The following is a 12119-nucleotide window of genomic DNA, read 5'->3' as shown; positions in this document are numbered from 1 at the left end:
GCTCAACACATGGAATAACATAACAAGCTCTGTGTGACAACCCAGCGCTTTCAACACCAGGCTAACCCACGTAGGATTGTTTAATGTTAAAACTAGGATACGGTAACATGAAAATACAAATTGCGGTCTACATACTCGTCATTCCTCCTACTAGCGTCATTTGCACCATTCCTGCCGGCTAGCGCACACGGCCTCTTCTCTGCAATAAAGGAAAACAATACTTACACCTTTGCTCTGGCCAAGAGTTCAGCAGTCCCACAAAGCAGGAATAATACGGCGAGGAGAGCTCAGTGACGGAAGATGCACGCTTACCACTTGGTGAAACCCTCGAGCACATGGTATGATGCTGACAAACCTAGTTTCTGGCGTGTCTAAGGGATATTGGAAGTCGTTACTTGACAAACCAGTGGTTCGACAATGCTTCATGCTGAAATCCCAATTTATAGCAGATGAAATGTAATCCTACCTAAGTCCTCTGTGCTCTAATCCAAAACGCGCAACAGCTGCTGGTAGGGCTGTTGTTGTTGCTGTTGCTGTTGCTGCAGTTGTTGCCTTTCCCTCGCAAGTCGCTGCTGCCTCTATCTTTGTTCCCGTTGTCTCTGTTGGTGCTGTGGCTGCTGTCTTTGTCGCTGTTGGTTGAGAGTTCTCTGTCTATGCCGTTGGTCTCGGATGTTATTTTGTGCCTGCGTATGGGAGAAAAAATACCCATTGAGAAACATATATCGTCATTATAACATATCTTTAAACATTTTATTCTGTGAGTGAGTGGGTTGGCTTTTGGGGAAGTGTATGTATTTCACAGACAATGACTTCGACTTCTAAACGAATATTTGAGTCTTAGTTACATTTTCTGGTGTAGTGATAATCCTGACATTTCAAAAAGAATTACTTTACTTTATTACTGCATCCTCATACGGAACATTAAGCAAAGCATGGTGGTCTGTAAAGTGTGGTGAGTGAGTAAGTGGGTGAGTTAAAATTTGACGTCACATCGGCAATATTTCAGCCCTATCGTGACGAGAAGTGATACATTAATAACACATATACGTAGACTTTATAAAAACCTGTCATCAAAGGACAGTACAATAACTAGAATATCACAGAGTCTATTTAAAACTAGTTGAGGAACATTTAAAATCAGAAAGAATTAACAACACAATATAAAAATGGGCTAGAGATCATCAGTAAGTAAAGGAAGATCACCATACCAGGGACCATGTGGACGTAACAGTGCCTTTGCTTCCTGCCTGGACCCTGGCTGGATGTAAAGTGTGGACAAGTGACAAGGCAAACCACATTTTCATGGAAAACATCTTCAGATTCAAATACATTAATTACTCAAAACCATACTCGGTAGTAAAAGATTACATATATAATTAACATAAGTTAAAAATTCATAGAAGAATATATGACATTGTATACATACTTTGTTTGTTATGTAACGCCACGGCGAGCAATAGTCCTACTGGGAATCTATGATTAAAAGTTCTAAATTGTAATTGAGGGAAAGATGAGTTTTGGTAAAGTAAGACGTATTTCTCAAAGGAGAGCTCAGGTTTGACATACTCATATAGACTGCCTTTAGAACCAGATATGATATTGCATCGCGATTCTTGAAGGAACTTGTACTTAAAGTCTTCGACTCGGTTTGTGAGCCACTTAGTCGTAATGAGGATTATCAATCACGTAACATAAACCACAGCACTTTAGTATATTAGTAATGCAATCTAACCACTTTTACTTTAATTTAAAGACGAGAGGTCGGTCATATGACCTCGAAATTGTAGTTCATAAGTGTATGAACTACATAATTTGACGTTCATACGTTTTTTTAACGAGACCGTATTCTTGATTGAAATAACGACAAAACTGCGAATAAATACAGAAGCGAACAGAATCTGTTCTCCAAAACGCACCCGATGCATAACGATCGCATCGCCTGAACACACCAACGTATGGCTGTGACTGCACGTGAAATGTGAGGGTTGTGAACAAACATAAGGCGGTAGCGCGCATCGATTAGTTAGTTGGTGAGAGTTCATTAGTAAGATGGTTAGTTAGATGGTTAGAGAGTTAGTTAGAGAGTTAGTTAGAGAGTTGGCGTTAGACACATAAGTATACAATAACTGTTAGAATTAGCATTAGTTCTAGATATTTAGTTTCTTTCATTTGAGGTTTATTATTCATCTTTCCTTTACATAACAGGTTGTCACGTTTAGTTCCTTGTTTCATTCAAAAAAGGTAAGTCATACAAATTTAAGATTAGTTTTCATTTAAGTTAAACCACGCTCCAGTATTCAGTTCCACTGCGCAACACGTGATGTAAGTATTACGACGCGTTGTCATAGTGACTTAGGTAGTTCTTAACATACATTTCTCGTCTAATGAGGATATTATTTGAGTATATTTGTAGACGGAAACTACAAAATTTGTTCCGGTTGAGCAATACACAAGCTCATGTCAGCTCTCGTATTTTGGAACTATTTTATTCCGCGATAAATCTGATTGTTGTATGGCTGTCTGTGTGAACATAAAGTCGCACGTACTAAATATGATTGTGTATAGATCAAAGTCTACGTCCTTTGAGGTCAAAACAGTGTCGTAAAAATTATAGGAATTGACTGAGTTCAATGGAGAATGAACCTTCATAGTGAGGGCCAAACATTGTATGAACGTCGTCGCAAGCTCACGTTCATACAGTTTTGCCGTCACTCTATGAAATTTCTAGGAAGGGTGGGGGCACGGGTGGCCCAGTCGTCTAAGGCGCCGCGATTCGCTGTGCAGAGTTGCGTCCCTTGGGCACGCCAGAAACCTATGATTGGGGGTTCGAATCCCGTTCGCCCCGATTATGTTTCTAGGTTTGTCAGCAACATACCCGTGCTCGTGGGTTTCACCGAAGTGGTAAACGTCTGAGACCTGCATTACTTCGGGCTTTCCTCCACATTAAGCTGACACGCTGCGATATAACTGGAATACTGTTAAAAGCGGCGTTAAACCCAACTCACTCGCTCTATGATCACCATGCTTGGATCTCGTGCGGCTGGAATATTGCTGTGTGGCGTTAAACAACAAAAAGATAAATATAGAAAATCATCACCATGTGATCGATATTGTGAGCAACGATCTACGGTGTAGGGATACGATGCAGGAAATCAATTAATACCCCGTTCACATGCGCCTCTATACATGTGTGTACATGTGCTTACGTGTGTAGAAATGCATACGTGAGTATAGTTGTCATGTGAACGCGTTTTCTCATGTGTGTATATTTTACACCAGGAGCAAATTTGCATGTCTGGAGCAGGTGTAAATGTAAATTTGCACTGTGTGTATATGTTGCAATGTGAAAGTTTATATTAACGTAAGAGGATGCTCTAATCAACGTTTGTTCTTTTGCCAACACCAAACAAATTGTCAACAGTTGGCAACTTTTATATCGTATATAAGGGGCGGTCGGGTAGCTTAGTGGTTAAGGCGTTCGCTCGTCACGCCGAAGACCCGGGTTCGATTCCCGACATGGGTACAATGTGTGAAGCCCATTTCTGGTGTACCCCCCCCCCCGTGATGTTGTTGGAATGTTGGTCAAAGCGGTGTGATACCAGTTGAGCCGACGTTGATTTCTTTTGGTTTCAAGGAGTCGAAACTTTGTGTACGAATTAAATCAAACACATGCTGCTTCACGCGAAGATTTTCGATGAAGTAACTCTTCTCATTCAACTTTGACTGGATAACAACCTGTTTCGTGTTGAAAGTCGTATACAGACTGACGAATATGTGTGCCTTACACAATTTACATATACTTTGTTTAAACACCTAAGTTAAATTTCATGTGAACGCACATGTGCAAAATTTCTTACGTTAGTAAATGTTGTGCATGTAAACGGGGTATTGGTCACCTAGCCTTGCTCACCCGATCCACTGAGTCGCCTCTCAACGACCAGCATGTGTGGCTGTGGGCCATTCTCTTAACGGAATCACAAAGATGTTTTTGTGGAACACTGTTATGCACAAGAATGTTGAATACTAGGTATAACTGAAATGCTAAGGGAAGGAAGAAAACGCGATTGTGGAGCTGAACCCTAAAATATCAAGGACGATAAATGGTGCCGCTGAAGTCGATGGGAAACCCTAAGTAGGAATGTAAGAGTTGATATCATCTACGTGTGAACAGACAGTTTACATGCTCGTTATACATATTGTGAAGCGTGCCTGGACAAATTCCAGGTGGCCCAAACAAATGTTTTCCAATTAGCATGTCTGTTACCGACCCTAAAACATACCTTGTTTCTTCAGGGAGATTTATATTCAACAATATATAACTACAATAACTAGCTATATTGTTTGTCAAACGCAGCACTCAGCAATATTCCAGCTATATGACGGCTGTCTGTAAATAAAGTCTGGGCCAGACAATAGAGTGATTATTATCATGAGCATCGATCTACGCAATTGGGATACGATGACATGCATCAACCAAATCATCGACCACCCGATCCCGTTAGTCGCCTCCCACGACATGCATGGGTTGCTGAACCCATGCTTGTCGTAAAAGGCGATTAACGGGATCGGGTGGTCGGGCTCGCTGACTTGGTTGATGCATGTCATCGATCCCAATTGCGTGGATCGATGCTCATGATATTAATCACTGGATTGTCTGGCCCAGACTTGATTATTTACAGACCGCCGTCATATAGCTGGAATATTGCTGAGTGCGGCGTAAAACAACCAACCATGGGTTGCTGAAGACCTTTTTCTACCCCGGATCTTCACTGGTCTAACATGGTATAACCCTGACAATAAAACAATGTGAGTTAAGTACTGAATGTCAAACCCTTCATTTTGCCTTAGCTTATTTCCTAAGTACCTGTACATTGGAATGCGATATCATGTGCACATCTCTCGTTTTCATTAATATGAAGTTCCGAGAACTGATTCCAATATATCTAGTAGTTCTATTAATAGTCGAAGAGAATGTCTCGCGGTTCAGAGACTCGATTACGTCATTGTGCAGACAAAATACGTATGACCAATACTGTATTAACGGCCCGATTCAACATCAAGGCGCCACGCCACCACAAGACGATTATGCTGTTCACATTGGTGTTAAACCTGAATTCATTCTTGTTTCTGACTTACATTTGCCTTTAGTCTCCTGTTCTCCTCCTTAATCTTGCGGTTCTCCTCCTTAATCTTGCGGTTCTCCTCCTTAATCTTTCGGTTCTCCTCCTTAATCTTGCGGTTCTCCTCCTTAATCTTTCGGTTCTCCTCCTTAATCTTGCGGTTCTCCTCCTTAATCTTGCGGTTCTCCTGCCGCAGCAGCTCGGCCTCGACAATCTGCCAGACAGCAAAATAAGTTATCAGCCAGTTGTAAATATAAATATTTCAGATATATTCAAAGTGCAAGTACATGTACAAGATTACTGAATCACAACATCTATTAGGCGGCAGGGTGGCCTGGTTATTAAATTGTACGCATAATGCACTGATCGATGTTCGATTCCTCACGTTGATTTATTTTGGGATATATAACATTACACTTCTCGTCGACTTAATTTTGAACGAAACACTATCATTATATACATATTAAACACACGCGTAAGAAGGAGTAGACATATATAGAACCAGTAGTCATGCGTAGAACTTGTAGAACGGGTTGAATCAGAAAATATATACAAAATCAATTGTTTGCTCACATTTATTAGAGCCGGCCCTCGTTGACGTGCCACTGTGGCTGCGGGTGTAGTTGACATCGGGGTGGCAAAAGGGGTGGACGAAGTCGACATCGAGGGCGTCTGGCCAGCAACTGTGGTCGCTGCACTAGCTGGGGTCCCTGGGGTGGCTGCGTGGCCGGGGGTCCCTAGGGTGGCTGCGTGGCCGGGGGTCCCTAGGGTGGCTGCGTGGCCGGGGCTCCCTGGGGTGGCTGCTGCATCAACCCGAGCGATCTGAAGAAAGACGACATAGCTGGTAGTAAAGAATGACGATGATACTAATTTGTGAAAAGCGTAGGAACGAAGCGATAAACGATAATCGTGACAATTCTGTGGAAGTATCCGTGTTTTATAGTGTGCCATTCGAGAGCAGCCATTTGATTTTCAAAGGGGTCTGGGGGTGGATATTGATTTGAGACCATCATATTATTTAATGTTTAGAAGTCAAATAGTTTTTCCAAAACAAACCTGAAGTGGGTGGTTTCCAAAACAAACCCTAAGTAGGAATGTAAGAGTTGATATTATCTACGTGTGAACAGACAGTTTACATGTTCGTAATGCATAGTGTAGCGTGCCTGGACAAATTCCAGGTGGCCCAAACAAATGTTTTGCAATAAGCATGTCTGTTACCGACCCTAAAACATACCTTGTTTCATTCAGGGAGATTTACATTCAACAATATATAACTACAATAACTAGCTATATTTGTTTGTTGTCAAACGCCGCACTCAGCAATATTCCATCTATATGACGGCTGTCTGTAAATAATCGTGTCTGGGCTAGACAATTCTAGTGATTAATATCATCAGCATCGATCTACGCAACTGGGATACGATGACATGCATCAACCAAGTGGGGTGGCTGCATAGACGGGGGTCTCTCGGGGGCTGCATAGACGGGGCTCCCTGGGGTGGCTGCTGCATCAACCCGAGTGATCTGAAGAAAGACGACATAGCTGGTAGTAAAGAATGACAATGATACTAATTTGTGAAAAGCGTAGGAACGAAGCGATAAACGACAATCGTGATAGTTCTGTGGAAATAACCGTGTTTTAAAGTGCCCCGGGGGCACGGGTGGCCCAGTCGTCTAAGGCGCCGCGATTCGCTGTGCAGAGTTGCGTCCCTTGGGCACGCCAGAAACCTATGATTGTGGGTTCGAATCCCGGTTCGCCCCGATTATGTTTCTAGGTTTGTCAGCACCATACCCGTGCTCGTGGGTTTCACCGAAGTGTTAAACGTCTGAGACCTGCATCACTTCGAGCTTTCCTCCCACATTAAGCTGACACGCCGTGATATAACTGGAATACTGTTAAAAGCGGCGTTAAACCCAACTCACTCACTCACTCAAAGTGCCCCATTCGGGAACAGCCATTTGATTTTGAAAGTGAGTGAGTTTGGTTTTACGCCGCTTTTAGCTATATTCCAGCAATATCACGGCGGGGGACACCAGAAATGGGTTTCACACATTGTACCCATGTCGGGAATCGAACCCGGGTCTTCAGCGTGACGAGCGAACGCTTTAACCACGAGGCTGCCCGACCGCCCTGATTTTCAAAGGGGTCTGGGGGTGGATATTGATTTTTTGAGACTATTATATTATTTTATGTTTAGAAGTCAAATAGTTTTTCACAAACAAACCTAAACACAGACATATCGATACGCCAATACAAGAAAAGGACACCTTATATAATTTAAGTAAAATAGGGGCTTGATTATTAAACTAGCGGCAAAAGAAAGTTTTCACTTTAAAAATAGCTGTATAAAAAGCAAAGAAGCTGGTACAGGTTTGAACCCCCGCTGAAAACATTCGCCCAAATGCAACATGACCACAACCACAACGCAGAGTTTCGAACGCAGCTTTCCAAATCATGCATTGTTGAAAACGTGCAAAACGTTATTTTGAGACATTGGTCCAAATGCACGTGCGTGATTGTGGCATAAATACCGACGTTGGACAGAGCAGGCAGTCAGTAAGCAAAAAAACCACCAAGAATATGCCTAGACTTACACAAGCGCAACGGGACAGAGCGATCGATATGGCCAATATGGGGGCTACTCAACGTCAGATAGCCAGAACCTTCAACTGTCTCAGACCACCATCAGCAAGTTGATAATCCGCTACCACCAGACAGAATAGACTCAAGACCGGCCAAGATCGGGAAGGCCGAGAGTGACAACACCGGCCGAAGACCGCTACATCCGGCAGATTCACCTCCGAAACAGCTGTCTGACGGTGATGTCAACGGCGGCAACAGCACTAGGGCATGCCATCAGCAGACGAACAGTGCTTCGACGACTTCGTACGGCTGGTATAAGAGCCTACCGACCCTTCCGTGGAATGGCCTTGACCCGTCTACACCGTCAACGCAGACTGCAATGGGCACGAACTGTACGTCGGTGGCAGCGACGTGTCTGGGCGAGAGTGCTCTTTACAGAATGTCGGTTCTGTCTGTTCAGGAACGATGGCAGAGTTCGAGTTTTTCGACGAAGGGGAGAGCGACTGGCGCCAAACTGCATTTGAGAAGTTCACCCGTTTTGAGATGGAGGCGCCATGGCATGGGGTGGCATTTGTGGCCAGATTACAACATGGCTGGTTATCCGAGGAAACCTGAATGCTCAGCGATACAGGGATGAAGTGTTGAGACCTGTTGTGGTGCCCTTGATTCAACATCAGCCAAGAGGATTAATTTTGCAACAAGACAACGCAAATTGTTCAAGACTACCTGAACAACGTTAACGTCAACGCCCTGGTCACCTTGTTCTCCAGACATGAACCCCATTGAACATTTCTGAGATTATCTTGATCGTCAGCTGAGACAACATGTACCGCCTCCAGCGAACCGACAGGAACTTGAACAGACTCTACTGAACTTATGGAACAGGATTTCTGTTGACGTTATCCGCCGACTGACGAACTCTGATTTGTGTAATTTTTAAATTGGACTCTTTCTTTGTGTATTGCGGAGAATGCAATATCGGCATTACAATGCATTTTTATTCTAATTCATGGAAAATGATTTGTTTATAAATTAATCATCATAAAGTCTGGTCAAGTGAAGTCGATGAAAACTTTCTTTTGCCCTGTAGTTTATGAGAACTCCCTACTTCCCTACCCCCCAGAAAATCAAATGGCTGCTTCCTGAACCCCGGTCTAGCCAAAAAGCATGTGCCCGGCGGGGACTAGCAGCAGAGAGCCTGAACATTGATTTAGTCTCGTGAAGTTCAAGCATATGATGAAATCACATTGAACAATGGGGTCCTCAGTGTGATGCCGCCAAGCTCCTACCCTATCGGACAGAGTTATGTAACAACGTCCCGCCAATAATCATATTTGCAGTTGAATCATTCTTGAATCTTTTGAAGATGGTCCCATTCTTCAACGTCCACAATCCAAAAGCTGTTGCTTCAAAATTGAGTCAGTATTGTCCGACCATAAACTTTGTACCTGCCGCGCTTGTCAGCTTTAATGGAATGTGTTCCGGACGTCAATGGATAAACCATTTCAGAAATAAACAACTCTAAAGTAATTTGATTTGAGTAAAAGTTAAAGTAAATTTCATCAGGGTGCACAATTAAAACAATTGAAAATATACTCTTCAAAAAAAAAGAAACTTGACACTGACTTTCAAAATGTAATATAATGCGATTGTTCCAAACTAGGACACAGAAACCATAATTGAAACACTGTTTGAAGATCAATGTACACAATGTTCAAAACATTAATCGTGTCATCTAGACAGACACACGTACACGATACAGTTAATGTCACAGGGGTACAGAAAAAGTCAGTATCGGTTGTGCACACCACGTGCATCAATCACCACTTGACACCGACGACCCATAGATGCAATCAAGTTGTCAATAACACGCTGTTGGATGTGCTGCCATTCATGCTGAATTGCATCAAGAAGCGCCGGAAGTGTGACGGTGGATTCCTTCTGCGAACGCGTCGATCCAAATCGTCCCACAGATGCTCAATCGGGGACAAATCTGGTGGCCGGGCTGGCCGAGTGAGTGAGTGAGTGAGTTAAAGCTTTACGTCACATCAGCAATATTTCAGCCATATCGTGAAATTTCACTTATTAATGCATATGTTTTAACTAACTTAAAACCTGTCATCGATGGACAGTAAAATTACTAGAATATCACAGATTAATATTTAAAACTAGCGTACAACTATAAAAGATATCACTATATATAACGGTACAATATTAAAAAGGGCTATAGATCGCCAGCAGCTAAAGGTAGATCACCATGCTAGGGTCCATGGGGACTTACAGCACTTTTGCTACCTGCATGGACCTGGCCGGACTGGCCAAGGTAATGTCTGGATGTTGTTGTGCTGTAAGAAGTCCTGACAAACACATGCAGTCGAGCGGTCGAGCGTTGTCCTGCTGGAACTGTCCGCCATGAACGTTGACGTGAGGAAGAACGTAAGGCTGTAGGATCAAGTCACTGTAACGCACACCTGTCAATGCACCTGCCACATGCACGAGAGGCGTCCTGAATTCCGGTCCATTCCATGACACTCCCGCCGCCAAATGGGACAACCTGCTGCACACAGTTGGGGGCGTAACGTCCACACCCGACGTCTGTAGACACGTGCGCGCCCATCAGCACGTGTGAGTAGGAAACGGGACTCTTCAGTAAACAGTACATTCTCCACCTTGCACGTATTGGGGTATAAGTGGAATTTATTGGTTCTAGGCCAGACGAAGGCATGTTCATATCAGAGAAAATGAATAACATAATTCTTTTATTATTTGCAGATGATTTATTACTGGTAGCAGATTCTACTAAGAAGTTACAAAGACGATTGTATCTCTTGCAAGAATACTGTAAAACTAACATTATTGTATTCAGAAATGGTTGCAGACTATCTAGATACGAAAGATGGACATATAACAGTGTACTGCTTAAGACTGTTAGCTCCTATATATAGCTGGGTCTCATGATAACTATTCAGCTAATTAGGATCGCAGCTTGTAATACCTTTACCGCACAGGCACGTAAAGCACCATATACCATCAAATCGTTTGTGCTTAAATACATTATATCTGTTAATAATTCCTTTCAAATATTTGACCCAAAAATAACACCGATATTAATGTATGGTAGAGAACTTAGGGGATACAATAAAAGAGAAAATATAAAAAAATGTACACAGAGAATTTTGTAAATATGTTTTAAATATAAGCTATTCTTTGTCAAATGCTGTTGCATATGGTGAGTGTGGCAGACATCCACTCTGTACACAATATTATGTCATGTGTGTCAATTAATGGTCACGCGTTTTATCTATGCCCACACACAGATATCTGGACTGGTGTTTACGGATGCTATATGATACCTGTGACAGGAAATACTTAGATTGGGCATCTCATATGAGAAACCCAAGCAGTTGGTGATGAAGAAGCATTTATCTTTGTCCTGAAAAAACGTATCCTTGACTGTGCTAAACAAAACTGGCATTAACTTCTCTCAAATAAACGATCACTTACATTTTGTTAAAACATAAAATCAGAACTTCAGTTTAAATGATACGTCCTGGTAAGGCCTGGTTAAAATTTAGAAGTGGATATGATACCTTTAGTGTTCTAAACGTACGTAAAAATGTAGGTGATGACGACTCTCTCTGCTCGCACTGTAAATGTCTAGAAGATGAAAAGCACGTTTGTTTTGTATGTCCTCTCTACACAGATGCACGTACTCATTGTAAAGTCTTAACAAACAACCGAGCCCACTGTATGATGCTAATAATTAATTGTAAAATACTTGTGAATATATTTCGTCTGTCAAAATATATGTATATTGTATTAAAAATTAGAAAGGAAATGTAATGTCATCCAATACCATGATGCATGTGCAATGTAATACAACTGTATGATATATATGTGTATGTAATGTGGGTCATATGGCCTTGAAAAACTATACACTGATTGAGTGACTGATACATACACATCCGGATGTATAAACCCGTACCCAATAACAGACTGGATCCTCATCTGCAGTCAATGTGTTCGACAAATGATAATATACTTGCTGTGATACAAGCTGCAACGCGAGTGTGGCCTCAATGTTTACTCGGGTGTATTCATAAACCAGGAAGTAAATTACACATTATGATGTCTGACCTGACAACCCAGGTATAGGAAACTTATTGGAGCAGGGACAGGCCGAACACAAAGTTGAGTCAATGTATTGGGTCATGCTCCAAACACACACAGTTTCTGATAGTTTAACCAGCGTTTACCAAAATCTTGACTGTACATTCAGCTGCATGGATACTTAACTTTCCATTGACAACTGCTTACATCAATATTCACCACGCCACACAGCACAGATAAGAAGGTACTATTTATAACTAATACTTATCTGTCACTTGAGTCAGTAGCTCTATTGGTAGATTAGA

The sequence above is a fragment of the Haliotis cracherodii genome, unplaced genomic scaffold, assembly GCF_022045235.1.
Source record: "Haliotis cracherodii isolate W230 unplaced genomic scaffold, xgHalCrac1.p SCAF_12, whole genome shotgun sequence".
Taxonomy (NCBI): Eukaryota; Metazoa; Mollusca; class Gastropoda; order Lepetellida; family Haliotidae; genus Haliotis; species Haliotis cracherodii.
Note: the sequence above shows the minus strand (reverse complement) of the source record.